The 19,755-nt window shown below is 44.7% G+C and overlaps 1 protein-coding gene across 14 annotated transcripts in view; it reads right to left on the reverse strand.

Moving 5' to 3' along the window:
* Positions 1-19,755, reverse strand: part of MEGF11 (multiple EGF like domains 11) — a 382,208-nt gene that overhangs the window by 311,426 nt on the left and 51,027 nt on the right. The gene's annotated exons all lie outside the window — the stretch shown is intronic.

Raw genomic sequence — 19,755 nt, forward strand, 5'->3', positions numbered from 1 at the left:
CATGTAAAGTGGATGCAGCAGTCCTCTTTCCTAATAAAAAGGCAGAGGGAAGAAAAACAGAATGAAGACAGAATATTTCTTTAGTTGAGGGAACATGTGCTCAGGACAATTAAGTGCTCACTCGCTCGCTCTCTCTCTCTCTCATTGAAATCTGCTGCCTTCTGTTTATTCGTAAACCATGCACGATGCGTGAAACGAACGACTTGAGTGTTCTCCAGTTGAAGAGTAGCTCAATGGCCGTGTCAGCTTGGCCCTGGAATTTTGCACAGCAGAGGTGCTCAGTGTAATGTGTAATATTCATGACGGGCACATCACATCCTCTACACATTCAGCCCGGAAGCTTAATTTCATTAGGGACAGGTTGGATTCAGGATCTCCTTGAGGCGTTGTTTTAACTTCCACAGCCAAGCTGTGAGAAACTGTGACGGTCAGGCCTAGTGGTTGGAGCTAGAGCACACAGGCCTAGTGGTAGGAGCCCGAATCAGGCGTCCAAGGCGGAGTTAGAGCAGCAGTAGGACTAGGCTAGGAACAGGACCAGAGCAAGAGCAAGGCTGCAGCAGGCTAGGGAGTTAGAGTCATAGAATATCAGGGTTGGAAGGGACCTCAGGAGGTCATCTAGTCCAACCCCCTGCTCAAAGCAGGCCCAATCCCCAATTAAATCATCCAACCAATTTTTGCCCCATATCCCTAAATGGCCCCCTCAAGGATTGAACTCACAACCCTGGGTTTAGCAGGCCAATGCTCAAACCCCGGAGCTATCCCTCCTGCCCCCACTCTGGGAGTTCTGAGCCCCGGAGTGACATTGAGCAGACTCAGCTGCTGTTCCTCTGGTGAAGCTTATATACCTGACAAGACCAGTTCCTCGCTTGTGGATTGGCTGGAGCCTAGCACAGGACTGACTCATCACCTTATACAAGCAACTCCCTGAAATATTAGACTTTGTCTTCCCCCTCTTTGAATCCCTCCACTGGCTCTTCTTCCTCCCATTCCATCAAGCTTCTTGTCCTTGATGTTAGGCCCTGTGTAACTCTGCTCCTCCCTATTTAACTGCCCTTGTTCCTTTTCGCATGGTCCCCTCCATCTCCTCTGCTCCGCTAATTACGCCAGCCTCCCTGATGGCAACACGGTTTGTCTGCTTCCCCCAGGAGTGTCTTCATGCTTCTTTCCCGGCTGCCTCCTATGCATGGAACGGTCTGAGCCCATCTGCAAAGCCGCTGCCCTACCTGCCTCCAAATCCTTCATGCAGACCCACTTCTACCACGACACCCACAGGAAATTAAGGGTATGTCTACACTGCACTCTTAGCCCGTGTTCCTACACGTGTTTTTAGCCCAATCCCGACAGTCCACACACTCAGGCAGTACCTGTTTGCACTGTGGAACAGTGCTTGCTTGCACAGCTGGGGGGCTGGGTTAAAGCCCGAGCTGAGTTTTAGCTGGGGCTGGAACTGGCCCACTTTTCAGCAAGGTTGCAAAGTAAAATCCCTCGAGTCCACTGGCCTTCCCACAAATTCTTCAGCCATTCCCCACCCCAAGGCACAGACAAGTTCTCCCATGACCGATGGGGAAAGAATCTCAGAGCTTCTCAGCGCACAGGGCCACGGGACACGCCGCCAGACACACATGGTCAAGTGCAGAAACAAGGAAGACGCAGTAACGTGGGTGGGGCTTTGCAGCAGGGATGCGCGTACTCAGACTAGGCTAACCTGGGTGGCTCAGACCCAGGTGCCAATTACCAGGTTAAATGTGCAGTGTAGACCTACCCTTTATGGCTGACTGGGGGGTGAGGTAGTGGAGGTGCTTAAGAAGATGATTTTTTTTGTAGGGGGGTGTAAAATATATTAAAGAAAACAACTAAATATTTAAGTTACCACCAATATACTGTATATTCCGGATGTGGCTGTTCACCACCTGATTTGATTATTTCGATGTCATCTTTGTCTGGTCTTCTAGGACCATCCCTTCTTTTGGGTCTGTGCAGCAGGAAGCACGGAGCAAGCACGGAGCACTATTGAAAACAAGCCAATAATAATACATATGAGCTGAGATAGCCAAAAATAATGATCCAGCACAATGATCCAAGCCCTTTCTGGGTAACTCATGACCACTCTCTATTGATGGTTGATACACATTTCAAGGGAAATAACTACACTCTAAAATAGGTGACTAAAAATGAATTGGTTACTATAAAACTCGGTTTATAATACACCTCTTTGGTGGTGATGAGGATATTTGTGTGTTCATTATCCTGATAATTTAACACAACAATATACCACCCTGCAAGTGAGAAAATAAGGAACGAAGGCATGATGGATTCAGTCATGTTATATTATCCTTTAGTCTTGTAGTTTAAGGCTTATTAAAATTAGGTATTTCCAGGGAAAGTGAGCTGCCCTCCACCCCAGCTACTGAAAATATTTTCCTTTCAAGGACACATTTACAAAGCAGTAGAAAGGAGAGGTTATTTACCTTGTACGGTAACTGGAGTTCTTCAAGAAGCGTGTCCTATGGGTGTAATGCTCCATGTGAACATGCACCCCATGTATCTTTGACCCAAGATTTTTGGTGGCAGCGTCCATGCGGCCTGCACAAGCACTCTAGAGTTCCTCGTGCCCCACGCCGAAGATATACAGAGCTGCATAGGTGAACCATCCTCATTTCCTTCTCTGCTGTAAAGTACCGAGAGGCAAGATTTCAAAGCAGAGGGGAAGAAGAGCACCCATAGGGGCACCCATCTCAAAGAACTCCACTTACTGTACAAAGTAAGTTACCTCACTATCTTCTTTTTCAAGTACCGTCCCTATAAGTGGCTCACTTCAGGTGACTCTCAAGTGGTCTCCCTTGAAGGAGAACAGAGATTTAAAGCCAGATAAAAGACAGATGAAAAGACTGCCATGCCAACAAGAGCACCTGACCTGGAGGCATGTACAAGGGCATAATGTTTGGGGAAAGTGTGAACTGATGCGGGAATTTGCTAGGCCGCAATCTGGGCAACTGGTATGTTTTTAAACAGGACCATGGAGATAGACTGGGATCCTGCCGAGTGGGCTGAACTTTCGCAGACTTGTAACAAGTGAGAATATACCCAGATACCTACTTTGAAAGTCCCTGAATGGAAATCACAGATTCTCTGGATCAGTCCACTAACGAAACAACAGACTCTAAACAGTTTAGCTCTGTCCAGATAGAAGGACATTGCTCTTCTAATGTCCACTGGATGGAGTGCAGCTTCCTCCCTGATCAGGTCTCGCTTTGGGGGGCGGGGGGGAAATAGGAAGGTGGATAACCTGGTTAATGTGTGCAGTACAGGCTAGTGAGGGGCTATGTCACCCTGCCTGGCAACCTAGGAATACCTCACAATGCTTTGCTGCTGTAGCTCCCAACCTGGGCTTCTCACAAACAGCCAAAGGGCATGCAGGTCACACCCTGAGTGTCTGGGTGTAGCCACAGCCCTGGTCCAGCAACTCTGACCCCAGCAGCTTGTCAGCAAACACCAGCTACACTCTGGCTTCCAGCAGCCATGGTTACTGCTTGCAGGGTGACCTCAACACACGTGCTTTAAATGGAGTCGTGCTATATAACCCCATATCAGCGTGTCATGTTCCCCTCTGTGGCAGAGAGCAGAGGATGGGAGTCTGTTACAGCCCCATCTACAAAGCACTGCTCTTTAGCTCTGACCGCCGAGACCTCTGTTTCCAGCTCTGGAGGTCACTGGTGTTGGCCAGAACAAAGGCATATTTTTCTGCATACGGACTTGGAGCCTCTGTTTTTGGAAACCGGGCTTTAACGACCTCCCTTTGGTGGACACAATTTGCACCATTAACGGCTTCCCCCTCTCAGCTGGCGTGCGGACGCTTGCACCGTTAACAGTCTGCTGGCAGAGGCTAATGAGGAAGTCCGAGGCAAAGGTATTGTGGTTTTATTTAGATTTAAAACTCCCTCTCATGCCCTACGCACTTTGCATAGCTTAAACAGACAACATTCTACACCACCAATTAAGATCTTATCATATTAATTGAACTGCCATTATAACATTACCACAAGCCATCCAAGTAATCACACTAATAACTCCCGGCATCCCAGCTCACCAATCCATGAATCCACCTGCAGAAATGATGGCTTTTGCAGCATGTCTGGAAGGTTCACAAACGCGGCCTCTAGCTGACCAAACTGGGGGAGCAGGTTCCATGGTCAGAGGCCTTCCCTACATAAACAAGGGGCCTTCAGCTTTAATGATTGCACCCGCAGCAGTAGTCTATGGGGAAAGTGAAAACTCTCAGGTAACCAGGTCTCAAGCCACTTAGGGCTGTGGAGAAGAAGGGAAATATCTGTATCATTCTGTATGATTATTTTGTGCGTCTGAGTCTACATGTTCGGTATTATTCTGGCTGAGCGCATGAAGTTAAATCAAAGGCGGTTGGGGAGAGCAAGAGGAAAGGAAACAATAACAGAGATAGGTATCTCCAGGGAGAATCCTAAGGGTCCTTGAGAGAAAGAATGGATGAGCGAGTGAAATCCCTACCTGCTTGTAGCCAGAAGGGTGATAATCGCTGGACTTGAAAAAATAGGCTTATGAGCAAAAGAACACCAAGCTGTAAAAAAACCCTGGCCAAGACAAGAAAAGGGAGAGCAGGAAGCTGTCCTGGGGAGAGAGACAGACAGGTAGAGCAAGCAGCAGACATGTGGAACTAAGACATGCCTGAGATAGCTGGGGTCACCTAAGTTTTGAAAGGGGTGATGAGCTGCAGGCAAGCCCCAGCAGGTGTGGACCTGCTGTGGGTCTAACCCTTCCCCCTGTAGGTCTAACCCTTCCCCCGGTTGCTCTGTGGGTTTAGGTACATCTGTTTGGAAGGAGTTGTTCTGGATCACTTTCATCAGCCACTGGTCACTGGCACCCAAAGAGAATGTCTTGCAGGTACCAAATGCAGTTGGGCCTAACACAGTTGGAAACAAGGGCTCTACGGATTACAGGGCCCTGCCGCATGGTGGTTTGAGCACGATGCACAGCTCATTAAGCTGGCAGCCACATTCTGCGGTTTCCACATGGTCTCCCCGCTGTGGAGCACAATGCAGTAATCTAATCTCAGGGCGACAAAGCCACGGGACTATGTGACAAGCTCCGCAAGAGGGACAAGTCTCACTCTTACAGACAGGCGCGGGTTAAACAGCCCTAGCGCATTGCGTGGGTGCAAATTTTGCTGGCACAAATTGTGCACAAATTGTAAAGACGGAGGCCCGACTCCAGGCTTTTGTCAAAATCTGCCTCTAATTGCCTAACATACAGTAATACACAGCGACAGAACCAAGTCCCACACCACGCACTATACATATTGCACGTTAGAACAGTCACATAATAATACCACTTAGCACTTACACAATGATTTATACAGTATTTTCCAAGCACTGCGCACGCATTCATTAATCCTCACAACACACCAGGGAGGTGGGTAAGTAATTATCAGCACTTCACGAAGCAAATACCCAACTCAGTTTGTTTAAAGCTCCTAGAAGAAGAAGAGATGAGGAGGGCAGACACTGGACTTCTAGTAGTTCTCACGAGTATACATTATATTTTAATTAGAAAGATTTCCAACAGCTGACAGGGAGATGAACAAAATCTGCTATCAATAACAAAGAATGATTTTTCACCTTTTATAACTGTAGCGCAGAAGCGAAGAAATTTGAGCACTATAATGAAGTTTTGTTATAGTGAGAACAATAATGATGGGCCTTAAGGTCATTGCAAGGTGAGGGACTTCACTCTGAAGTGAGGGATAGATGGACACCTCAGGATGTCGTCACCCAGCACACCACTACCAGCTCATCTCTACACTTTCACTGCTGGTGGCCTTTACCAACAATCCCTTCCATTCAATATGTAGTTCACCTCCCATTTGTACTTCCTGCAGCAATGATTCTACCCTATTCAGCTTTTTATATTGTACTCATCAAATCAGAGTGCCTGGTCTCTACCTTCTTCAACCCTTAAGATATTCAAATAGAACAGTGTTGCCAACTATCGTCAGCCTCACTATATCTGATGCTTTGCTTAAAGCCCCAGCTCCTGGAGTCACGTGAATACATGAGAATCTTACCTTTCATTTTAAAAAGTTTTTAGACCTTGAGGTTTCAAAGAAAAATCTTGAAAACATGACCTCTAATGGTTACGGCACTAGAAGACTCAAACATGGGACTCTTAATTGTTTTAAGATCCCATGATTTTTAAGCCAGTTTTATGATTTTGGGCATCCTAGCGTTATTTTTAAATGCCTGTGTTTGGCAATACTGGATCAGACTGCAAACTTGGTTACACCAAGGTAAATGCAGACAGAATGCCAGTTTGGAAAGTCCACCAAGTGGAGCTGGAAAGTGGCTGCAATTCCCTTCCCCCCCACCCCACCATTGGAGACCTTATAAAAATTAGCACAGGTTAAAAAGTGAGGAGAGGAGAGCAAACCCTCCCTGACTATGCAGATTCAGCTCATCCCCTCAGCAGCCTCTGCCCGAAAGGCTCTTCTGGATCCAACGTAAAGTTGGGAGCACACATCAGCACGAGGGCTGGAAGAGGCTAGAAGCACAAGGGCAGCAGATCAGCCTTAGCCAAAGTTTTGTTTTACATTAAAGAGAAGCAGCTTTTAGAGGAAAATAGGTTAAACAAGCCAGTTCTAAAACTAGATCCCAAACAAACAAAGAGCTTTATTAGCCTTAATATTAAAGCACATGGAGGTGGGGTGCATGGTGGGAAAGGGAGAGACAACAGGTAGAACTCCTCAACACATTAGCTTACAGAAACCTAGGAATAAGCACTGACATCTTGGGAAAACAAAGCTTTTTATCAAAAACGTACTTGACCATCCACCAGTGCTGGAGAACGGTCTGGCTCCTAAGCACAAGAATAGACCTTCCTATACTGCTTGTGCAATGGGAAGATTGGGCCCAGGGTTAGTTATCTTGAGCTCCCTCTGCTGCCTGCCTATTTGCAGCTGTAGTCCATTTCAGCAGAACATTAATCCCAAGAGTAGCTACTGGGTTGGCTTGTTTGTTTTTTTCAAATTCAGTTATGGGAGTGGGTTTTTTTTTCTAAAGAGAGATATCTTAACACCAGAGCAGTGGTTATTAACCTGGGGTGCACGCACCCCCTGGGGGTGCGAGATGCCCTTTCTGGGGGTGCGAGACATGCCAGATTTTTTTAGAAGGTAAATCATCGAAAACACAACTTAAAACACAGGCACGTAAGTACAACTACTTTGTTTCATCAAACCTATGTTTATATGTATATAATTCTCTCTCCTTCATTTGATAGTTATGATATATCTAGGTTTAAAGAACTGACCTACTTCAACAATTTTTGATAAGGAGTGCAAGAACATATTTGGAGAACCAAAGGGGTGCAGGCTGCAGTAAAGGTTAAGAACCCCTGCGCTAGAGGATATTCCCCACGAAATAATACCAGGGTTAAATCAGGTGAAATGTCTGGTCTAAATTACTTGACAATGTCCATTCCTTTCACTTTGGTTTGACATAGTAATGTTCCAAAAGAAAAGGAAGATTTAAAAAAATCTAAAGCAGTAGCCTCAGAGGATCCTAAAAATTGTTTGCACTTATATTATGTTCGCACTCAATTTTCAGGGAAGACACATGGAACTGTGACAGCCTTAGTGTTTAGCAATTTTAAAAAATACAGCCCTCTGCAAATCTGCTGTCAAAATCCATATGCCAAGCTGCCTTTATTCAGTTTTACCCTCAGTCACACAGATAAAAGATAGGTTTCAGAGTAACAGCCGTGTTAGTCTGTATTCGCAAAAAGAAAAGGAGTACTTGTGGCACCTTAGAGACTAACCAATTTATTAGAGCATAAGCTTTCGTGAGCTACAGCTCACTTCATCAGATGCATATCGTGGAAACTGCAGCAGACTTTATATATACAGAGAGAATATGAACCAATACCTCCTCCCACCCCACTGTCCTGCTGGTAATAGCTTATCTAAAGTGATCATCAGGTGGGCCATTTCCAGCACAAATCCAGGTTTTGTCACCCTCCACCCCCCCACACAAATTCACTCTCCTGCTGGTGATAGCCCATCCAAAGTGACAACTCTTTACACAATGTGCATGACAATCAAGTTGGGCTATTTCCTGCACAAATCCAGGTTTTCTCACATCCCCCCCACCCCCATACACACACAAACTCACTCTCCTGCTGGTAATAGCTCATCCAAACTGACCACTCTTCAAGTTTAAATCCAAGTTAAACCAGAACATCTGGGGGGGGGTAGGAAAAAACAAGAGGAAACAGGCTACCCTGCATAATGACTTAGCCACTCCAAGTCTCTATTTAAGCCTAAATTAATAGTATCCAATTTGCAAATGAATTCCAATTCAGCAGTTTCTCGCTGGAGTCTGGATTTGAAGTTTTTTTGTTTTAAGATGGCGACCTTCATGTCTGTGATTGCGTGACCAGAGAGATTGAAGTGTTCTCCGACTGGTTTTTGAATGTTATCATTCTTGACATCTGATTTGTGTCCATTTATTCTTTTACGTAGAGACTGTCCAGTTTGACCAATGTACATGGCAGAGGGGCATTGCTGGCACATGATGGCATATATCACATTGGTGGATGTGCAGGTGAACGAGCCTCTGATAGTGTGGCTGATGTTATTAGGCCCTGTGATGGTGTCCCCTGAATAGATATGTGGGCACAATTGGCAACGGGCTTTGTTGCAAGGATAAGTTCCTGGGTTAGTGGTTCTGTTGTGTGGTATGTGGTTGTTGGTGAGTATTTGCTTCAGGTTGCGGGGCTGTCTGTAGGCAAGGACTGGCCTGTCTCCCAAGATTTATGAGAGTGTTGGGTCATCCTTTAGGATAGGTTGTAGATCCTTAATAATGCGTTGGAGGGGTTTTAGTTGGGGGCTGAAGGTGACGGCTAGTGGCGTTCTGTTATTTTCTTTGTTAGGCCTGTCCTGTAGTAGGTAACTTCTGGGAACTCTTCTGGCTCTATCAATCTGTTTCTTTACTTCTGCAGGTGGGTATTGTAGTTGTAAGAAAGCTTGACAGAGATCTTGTAGGTGTTTGTCTCTGTCTGAGGGGTTGGAGCAAATGCGGTTGTATCGCAGAGCTTGGCTGTAGACGATGGATCGTGTGGTGTGGTCAGGGTGAAAGCTGGAGGCATGCAGGTAGGAATAGCGGTCAGTAGGTTTCCGGTACAGGGTGGTGTTTATGTGATAAAAGACACTCCCTCTTTTTTTGCATTGCTAACCCACCAAAGTTACTGATTATAATGCAAAATGATCATGCCCCCGGGCAAGCCTTCAACAAGCATCCAATCTGTCTGACACCATGACTATACCCTTTTTAAATGTCAAGTGATAGGTAAACTAGCCATCACGTTGCTTTCCATTCCAGGTATTTCCACTTGTTCATTGGTTCTTGGCTATTATGCTATTCAAAAGATGCCATTACTGAAGTTCTCACTTGTGCAGTACCCAATCTCAGGTGCTAGTCAAATGCTATTTAATTTACCATCTCAAGTCTCAGCCATTGATTACAGGTCACACACTCTTGCTGAATAAGCTCCACTATTAATGACATGACACATAGGAGACTTCACCATTAACAGATAGAGAACAGATAGATCCATAAGGTCACAAGATAATAGTGACAAGCTCTGATGCAAGTTGCCAGAAATACCAAAGGTCAAGCTACTCAAACAGCCCCTCCCCCCACTTCGTTCTGTTTTAAATTGCTTCTCCCACCTACATCTCTACTCTTGTTTACTGTCACATCCTACTTTGTTTCCTCTGCTCCACTCAGGAGGCCAGCCTCAGGGCTCTCCATTTCCTTCTCCCACTCACCTCTTTATGCCTCTTTCCACCCATCAACCTCCCTGTCCCAGCATGCTAAAACCACATCCTCTCCTCATGCAAATCCCTCCTGAAAATACTTCTTCAGCAAGCTGGTCAAACATTAACCCCTCTCAATACAATCCAGAGAGCACCCAATTTAAATACATAATTTTAATCTAAGTTATTACTATCTTCTGTGTCTCTCAGTATCCTCAGTATCTCTTTTTGTCTGACCTTTCTCTGTCTTTTAGAGTCTGATTCTCACTGACACTCAGGCCCCTTTATATCACTTTGGCTAAGTGGCAAAGTGCTAAGGGGACTTATGGATTACATTCACTCCCACTTTAAGCCCTTCTTTGCTGCCAGAGCAGTGTAAAGGGGCCTGGGTGTCAATGAGATTCAGGCCTTGTATCTTTTTGTGTGTTTTGTACAGTGCCGAGCACAATCTTGACGCTGAAACTTATAATCAATTATAGTCATCTAGACCTAACTAAACACACTTCTCAAAACTGTTCCCATGGTTCTTTGTTTAGAAGTTACAAGAAGCTGGGCTAAAGACCAGACATTTCTAGTGCTTAACAAAATCGTTTCCTGTCTTCTTAATAAATCGATGATCAAACTATAACCAAGTCACGCTGACTACAGTGGGAATGTAGGCCTGAATATGCCCTTTAACGTACAGCAAAATCATATTTTAGTAACATTTTAAGTTAATTAAATGCAAACTTTTTTTTTACTTAACATGTGGACGTTGTAAATCCAGCAACGTTGAACAGAATACAACTATAATTCAACCCAGCGATTTTGATTGATGTCATAAACCTGGACAGCAAAGCTCAAGAGGTTTATGAGCAATGAGAGAACCTTGGGACTGAAAGAAAACCCCAAACCTCACAAGGTTATCCATAATTCTCTTGAAATTGTTAAATATTTTAACTATTTTATATATATGTGCACACAACAGTTAGAGGCAAAATGCTTGATGTTGTAGGAGAATGTTCACCAAAGTGAGAGGGAGGCAGGTAAATGTGTCAACCAGAAATTATAAGAAAATTAAACTCAGGCAGTCAGCAGTAGACAATTTACTATAGGTCGATCCTGTAATATACGTTATAGGCAACAGTTATTTTCCAGTGCAAGTTTGTATTTAATTTTGTGCAGATTCTCCGTTTACATTAGGCATTCAGCAATCACTCTTCCCCTGTTTAATATGCACAGTCATCCTTCTTCTCCTTTGTCACCTAGTCAATAATTCGTCTCTTCCTACCACAGGATCTTAAAATGTAAAGGCCATTTCTTGCCATGTGGTGTAGTGTAGGAATCTAGGAATGGGTAGGGATACACACACACACACACACACACACACACACACGTCCTCTGCTTAAGGAATCCTGCCAGCCAGAGGGCATGCTCTGGGATACACACTGAAAGGAAACAATGAATCCCCTGGCTAGCACTTGCTGTCATTAACAGCATGCTTGCTAGCTGGTCCGGGGACTAGACATGCCCTAGCTGATCATGAATATGGCTGCAGTGTATGGCTCCATGTGCCTGCCTAACCTCTCTGGAGAGAGATGACCGAGGACAATACCCAGCAATGAACAAGTTCTAGCTACAATCAGTAATTGGCTGTATACGGGGGTGGAGGGGCAGTGTTATTTATTTGTAACCACACAAACTCTTGTAAATAATGTGACCCCTTCAGATTCAATAATTCAAGCCCCAATTCAACAAGCTCACGTGCCTAACTTTAATCACAATGCTAGACCCATTGAAGCCAAGGGGACCACTATTCACATGCTTAAATTCAGGCATGTGCTCAGTACTTTGCTGAATCCAGGCTGAATGCAGAAACTCAGTTCAGTGATGAAAGCCTGTTGAAGTTTTAGTGAGACGCTGTGTTTACTGCTTTCACATCGGATATCTTGGGTTACTTTTTCTAAAATCGTGGTTACAGTGCCAGGGACAATAATGTGGGTCTTGAGTTCGTTCCCAGGATGCCATATACCGGGAAATGGGTTTGTAAGATTCCAGAATCAGTCCACCAGGAGGGAATTATCTGATTTACCAAATGCTGACAGACTTCCTCCATGTGAACTCAGAAGACATTAGTTGATGCTAAGGAGTCAATCAGCTCACAGTTGTAGATGCAATGAATGAGAAGTTTCAAAGCTTCACTTCAAGGCTGTGGGAGGCAATAAAAGATAGAGCATAGAGAAAACAATTCTAGGGTATGATGCTTTCCTAGCCAAGAACAGGCACTTTTTGGTCCTTTTTTTTTTTTCCATTCGTAACTCAGAAATGCTATAAATTAAAAAATAAAAAATTGGCAAAACCATCAGTCAGAGGAGACTAATTGCTTTTGCTATTTAAAAAAGAACCTAATTTTCAATGGCTAAAATGTTGTGGCTTAAATTAAAAGGAGCTATTGTACATGAACACTAATTAATTTCCTAAAGATTTTTATTACATCTCCATGACACAGGCAGGCTAATTATCTGGTAACGCTTTTTCCATGCATGCAGGAAAGATACTGTGCAGCATGTACTTTGATTGAACTCAAAGAATCTGGATAAAGTGACAATCTGCCTATTGTGCCAAACAGCCAGATGTTAGGGAGCACCAGAGCAAAGTCCTTCCACTGTAGGTGAAAACAAGAGAGAATTGTGCACACAACAGAGTTGGAGCTCGACATTCTTCCCGGCTCCCTCACACACACACAATGTCACTGCCCTATCTTCAGCCAAGAGGGCGAGACAGCATAAATACCGTTCCATTAGCAGGTCACCAGGAAGGCTGAAAGAACAGAGCCAGTGGACATGTGCTCTTGCCCTCTGCTTCCCTCCCAGAGCTTGGAAGTGTCACTTCTTTGATAGGTCTGAACTCCCCAACACTGGGGAAAGGAGGTTGCTCCTGAGACCAGGTCTTATATCCGGCAGCACAACTGGGCACTGGGGTAGCATTAAATGGCTGAAGCAAACATCCACAGATGGTGGAACAACAGGGAACATACAAATAACAGTCTGATACCGGGGAAGTGCCAAACAAATCTGACCTATAGCATGTAGAGTTCCAGGTTTTTATCCGGGTCTTCTTTTGCTTCAACCCAATGCTAGGCCTACTAGTAGGTAGAGACTATTGCCATGGAGACCCATGTAAGGTATAAACCCTAATGTGACTCTCTCACACCTCACGCTGCAGTGGAAAAACTATTCTGGGGCACGTGGGAGAGACGTGGGAGGGTCCACTTTGGTGTATTATGGGTAATAAGTGTATGCTACTCTCTGAGTTCATCCTAGTGACTGCAAACAAGCAGTGCAGACGTATCCAGAAGCAGAGTGAGATGGGGATGACAGTAGCCCAGAAGGAAGAAATAGGTGAAAGTCCAAAAATCTTCCATTGTATAAGTCACTGAAAAGGGTAAGTGAAAGACCCCAGGAGTCAGATACCACCGTGATGGGTGAACCAACAAAACCCTAGAGAGGCAAATAGATTGATACAAATCTCAAGGGTAGATCCTGGGAACCTTTTTTTTAATTTCACTCCATCCTCAACTCAGGCGAAATTCCCACTGAGCTCAAAGCTGGGCAGTAAGTACAGACGAAACACACTAGAAAAAGGCAAGAGTGGGCTGCGCTCCTAACAGGTACAGTAATAACTAAATGCTTATGATTATGTTTCAGTGGGGCATAGCTAGTGAATGCTGGAGTCCAGTCTGGTCTCAAAATGCATGTAATTTGCCTAGCATTAAAGGCAGTTCACTCATTTGCATCATATGTACATACTGAGTGACTCAACCTTGAAAGTGTAATCTATTTGCTTTGGAATAGAAACTGCATCTCTAATCAAGCTACCAGCATTTCCCTAAGCATTATCATATGCTGTTTTACTGAGTTTATGTGGGTAAAAATCAAATAATACAAAACCACTGTATGGCACATGGAATATAAGCTGGGGAAGGGAAAACTGGAAAGATGACAAACCTAATCTCCCCTTGATGCAAGTGAATAACTCCCATTAATGCTAAGGCAAAAAACTTTAAACAGAAAGGAGACTACACTCCAAAACTGGATAGCTACTGTACGCTTCGCAGAAGCGCAACCTTCTGTTAACTGCTTCAGCAGCATTTAACTTGTTCAATTAACTTGTCAAGGATCGACGTCAATGGGGGTTTCACAGGAGTAAGGGTTGAGTGAAATGCACAGAAAAATCCACACATGTTATAGGCCTACTTCTTACATCTGTTAGGGAAGCTTTGTTCTCTTCTCCCACCTTAAAACTACCTCAAAACCAGCAGATAAGCCAGTGAAGGATTCCCCCCACACAGGGGAATCTTCCAGTGGAGTAGACACATCATACACCAATCGCTACCAGGTAGAGAGAGTAGCCAGGATTCCCTTAAGGGGCATTGGCAGCTAGTGTTGTTTACAGAAGCCTTAAGGCTGCACTGATTTAATCCAGGGCCTAGGAGGCAGTGCAGCCCCACGATCAGAAGAGGCAGGTGCTTGTGCACACACACACACACACACACACACACACACACACTTCTTTATAACTCACTTAAACCTGTTCTGTTCATAATTACCTACACACAATACTTGAGAAGTCAGGGCTCAGTCCCGCAAGGTTCTGAGCACCTCTGGTGAGGTGCTGAGAGTCCACTGACTTCTTTGGGAGATGAAGAAGCTTAGCACTTCCCAGGATTGAGCACGAACATGTAACATGGAAAAGAGAAGGAAAAGTATGCTCTCTGAGCATAGTCTGTAGATTTCTTTTTTCTGTTTCCTAAAACTGTATGTGCTTGGAATGAATGCATGCCCTCTCTGGCAGAGAAAAGACTGCAGAGTGAAAATCTGAGAGCAGTAATCCATTGCAACACTTTAGGGGAAACTGCGAGCAATTTCCATCCTATTGATTCTCCCTGGGCATCAATGACACACTGAGTTTATTTGGAAAACTAAATTCTAGGACATGGTGCAGGAAGATACTCTAGTCAAAGTATGTGACTGAATGGCTGCAATTTAACAACGTATGTTGGGACACTTTGAAACATGATATGGTACGGTACATGTGTGCATGTATATGCGTGTACAAGTGCATGTGTGAGAGAAGAAGCGAGCTTTCCTTTCCAGGGGCACACACGTGATTAAAAAAACATTACAACTTATCAACTATGTTGCTGTATTAGAAATAAAATAAGTTGAGTTATGTGCTTCTGACAAGAGTCTAGAATCCCTCTGTATTACTCCTGGGAGAATCCTGTGCCACTGCCCTTCGCAGAATTCATGTCCCCCACAGATTTCTTTGCTTCCCCGAGATTTTCTGATGTAGAAGCAAAGGGAAGCCACAAGGGCTGTCACGTGCCGTTCCCCAGCAGTGTGGGTGCATTGTTTTGGGTGCCCGGAGCAGCCAGTAGGGAGGTAAATCAGTGGGGACGGGGCTGGGGATGCCCGCGCGAGTGGCTCCTACCCTGTGCCAAGCTAAGCTGCTAGTCCTGACTGGGCTGGGGAGGACAAGAATTCCCCTTTCCATGCAAGGAGCAGCCAGAGCTGGGTCAGACCCACCCACAGAAACCTCACTGGCTGCAGGAAGCTCCACATCATCACCCCCACTTCCTGCCCCCCATTGCTCCTCAATTGCTCCCCATTGCTCCTCAGGGAGCTGCTCCCCCATCTGCCCAACCCCTGTGTATCTGGACCCATCTGTGATGTTATCTGATTAAACTATGACCATATAGACTACTGTTGCAACCACTGTTATATATTTGCTGCAAATCTTGCACAAAGGTTGTCAAGTGAGGTGTCTATGAAGAGGTTATATTTTCTGGTTATGATTATGCTCTCTGTATGCATGTATCATTTTTATATTTGAAGTTATAAGCATTGGCTCTATACTTGGATTTCAAATATCTGTTCCTAAGGTAATGCCCACAAGGTAGCTAGCCAGCACATGTTGGAGGGACTATGATTCTATGATCCTATGATTCTATAACTATTCAAATTGAGTGACCCATCAAAAGAACATTTAACTGACAGTGGACCATGGGAGACGCCCCTCTACACTTAATGGAATTTCCTGCTGTGACTTGCCCATGTGACTCCAAACCCCATCTTGTTGCTGTAATTTTCCACAGTAAGAACAATGGGATGCCCTCCACATGGCAAAAGCTATAAAAGGCCCTGGAAACACCTCCATTTTGTCTTCAATCCTGCTTCTTACCTCTGGAGGAACTTTGCTACAAACTGAAGTTCTGAACAAAGGACTGAATGACCCATCCAAGCTGTGGATGTACTCGAGACTTGATTTAAGCCAGCAGTTTATTCCATCACTGCTACAAGCCTGAACCATGAACTTTGCCATTACTGTATGTAATTGATTCCTTTAACCAATTTTAACTCTCACCTTTCTTTCTTTTTATGAATAAACCTTTAGATTTTAGATACTAAAGGACTGGCATCAGTGTGATTTTTGTGTGAGATCTAAGTTATATATTGACCTTGGTGCGTGGCTGGTCCTTTGGGATCAGAAGAATCTATTATTTGATGAGACTGGTTGTAAAGAACCACTCATCTCTGAATCCAGTGGTTTTGGTGGTGATATAAGAACTGGAATGTCCAAGGAAACTGCTTTTATGACTTCTTGTTAGCCAGTGTGGTGAAACAGGAGTTTACTTTTGTAGCTGGGTTGGTATATCTTATGAAAGAATAGCCACCAGTTTTGGATTATGTTTGCCCTGTTTCTCAGCAGTTCACCCTGAATCTGGCATCCTCAGTTGTGACCCATGGAGGCATGGTTACAACACTTCATACCCAGATCACCCTGCCAAGCTTCACCCTCAGAACCCCCACACTGACCCTCCTGAACCCAAACCCACACCCTAACAAGCCTCACTCTCTGCATCTGGAGCCCCCCTGCACCCAGATCCCCACACCAAGCCCCACCTTCCTGCATCTGGACCCCACCCCTGCACTGAGACCACCCCCTGCACTCGAACCCCCACACCACTGACCCTCACCCCACCTGAACCTGCACCACCCAGATCCCTACCCTACTGAAGCTCACCAAGCCAGCACCCGGACCCCTCCTGCTAAGCACCGTCCCACCCACCAAGCCCCAACCACCTTCACCTGGACCCCCTGCAGAGTCCCATTGTGTCTGCACCCCTGTTCATCCAGATCCCCCACACACCAAGACCCCCAACCAAGCCGGCCACACCCAGATTGCCCCATATAGACCCCTATCAACCCACACCTGGATCTCCCTCCACACTTGGATACTGCTGGGCTGAACCTGCCTGCGTTCATCTAGTGTGCTTGGCATGAAGGGGCAGGGCCCCGGGGGGGTTCTGGGGCAGGCCTGGTCCTTGCACTGTCAGGGTTGGGTGCAGCTTTACCACCGAGTTCGTATCCTGGGCAAGGAGGTGGGGGCCGCAGGGTGATCTCCCACCTCTGTGGGTCAGTGGCCTGCGCTCACCACTCCCATGCTGGAGCCTCCACCTTTATTTATTGAAAAATAAAATTTGCAAAATTTTGCAGAATTTTGAAATAGCGTGCAGAATTTTTAAAATTTTGCACAGAATTCCCACAGGAGTAACTATACCTATTAAATGTAATATCCAATCATATGTTCCAACATTAAACTGAAAAATTCTCAAAAAACACAAAAATGTCTATTCTTTTTAAAATAATCTCATTATGTGTAAATGGATCTTCTACATTCATTTTGCTGAAGTGACAAGAAATTTTCACGCAAGTGATTTTGTATGAAGACAATTCTTACTTAATTCCTCTGCTCACTTAATAATGAGAGGGCATATAAATAAGACCGTTCTTTTTGATCAGCATTGGCAGACGTAAGTGGGTGTATCAGCAACATTTGACAAATGTGTCTGGGTTCCCCTGAGTAGAGAAATGTCATTAAGGCACAGGAGAAAATCATTATCTGATCCATAAATGATTACACAGTGATGGGATCCTGTCACTACCTTCACAAGAGTATGCAAAAATCTGGTTTTTAAACACATCCAGAGAAATCCATTCACATTGGGTTGCATATCACAAAATGCCCTTGAGAGTGGTGATTTGGAACCTGAACCTGCCCTCATTACACTGACAAACGTCCGCTTTGAAGAAACTGGAGTCTTTTAGTTGGTGCAAGGAATGCAAAACTGGTCTTTTAGTCCTGTAAAAAGTCCCAGCCCAGTGTTCCAAAAAATTCCATGGAGCCAAACATGGAGCTTTGGTTTATTAAATATTTACTGTACAGCTTTGTTCCAAGAGAGGCTCTGCTGTAGACCGTTACCTTGACATTCTTGCTTTTGCTTAGGAGTTCTTTTTAATTTTTTACAACAATTCACTCCTTTTGAAAACTGCTCACAATCTTGGCTTGTTTTATTCTCCAATATTCTGAGTGTTAAGATTGTTTCTGTTTTCATCACCACTTTTTTTTATTTTAAGATTTCACTTAGTTATAATTATAACTTACCTCCAGGGCCACATAATGCATAGCATCATCCCCCTCCGATTCAACACAAGACAACACTGACCCTAACTGGAATACTGTGTGGTCATAAAAACTTGGAGGTAGCCTCTCTTCTCCCTCCCACTTCAGAAATAGCCATTCCACTCTGTGTTCCTGTTATATCTGTCTTGTCCTTTGGAAGCCACACTTCTGACCATCCAGGAGCGTATGGTAGGGATGTTAATGAACACATACACCAACAACCTGATGTGTAGGAAACTCCATGAGTTCAAATTCCCAGTGGTCCTGCCTTTGTTTTTTCCCCAAGTAGGGGAGGGTTTGGGCCAAATTTTGTCTGAAAGATGCTGTGCAATCCAAGGCCCCAGTCTTGCAGAGAACTCTGCATGAATGCTAGGGTGCATCTACAGCGAGCAGCGTGCAGAATTAGGGCCTAATGCTGCATTGTCATAAAACTATATTGCATAATGAACTGCAATGAGGAATATCGTCCTTTAACAATAATGTTGTTTAATATTTCTAGCGTGCCATGAGCAAACAGGTTTCTCTCCAAAAACACACACAAAGAAAAGATTCCCTGTCCCAAAGAGCTTGCAGTGTAACTCAGAGAAGATATACTGCACAGGACGAGAGCAGAAAAGTAAACAGCAAACTGTGGATGCTTCCTGAAATAAGTGGGTTTTAAGAAGTAGGATGTGAACGAGTGGAAACACAGGGCTTGGCAGGACAAGTACTGGGAGATTGTTCCAAATAAAAGGAACAATCATTTGTAATAAAAGTTTCAAGATTAAACATTGATTTGGGACAGAGTTGAGGTCTCTTGTTAGAAGGAGATCTGGTTTAAGAAAAGAAATAGCAGGTTTTCTCATCTGATACCAGTGTTTCCTTGGCACAGAGCAGATTTGTACATTCGTTAAGCCACCTGTCCAAAGGTGGATTCAGCATTATTCAAATAAACTTACTATGGCCACACAAGGACCAGACTAATCTAACAAAGATCTACACAGGTGCAGAACGGCTCTTACTCCATCTGACCCTGGGTCCACCCTCCCACGAGGAAGTATTTCCACGATGCAGCTGAGTCGGAGAACACTGCTAGGTGTCCACTGAGCGTCAGAAGCTGCCTTGACAACCTCATTTATAGAATCATAGAATATCAGGGTTGGAACGGACCTCAGGAAGTCATCTAGTCCAACCCCCTGCTCAAAGCAGGACCAATCCCCAATTAAATCATCCCAGCCAGGGCTTTATCAAGCCTGACCTTAAAAACCTCAAAGGAAGGAGATTCCACCACCTCCCTAGGTAACGCATTCCAGTGCTTCACCACCCTCCTAGTGAAAAAGTTTTTCCTAATATCCAACCTAAATCTCCCCCACTGCAACTTGAGACAATTAGTCCTCATTCTGTCATCTGCTACCACTGAGAACAGTCTAGAT

The sequence above is a fragment of the Lepidochelys kempii genome, chromosome 10 (assembly GCF_965140285.1).
Source record: "Lepidochelys kempii isolate rLepKem1 chromosome 10, rLepKem1.hap1, whole genome shotgun sequence".
Classification (NCBI taxonomy): domain Eukaryota; kingdom Metazoa; phylum Chordata; order Testudines; family Cheloniidae; genus Lepidochelys; species Lepidochelys kempii.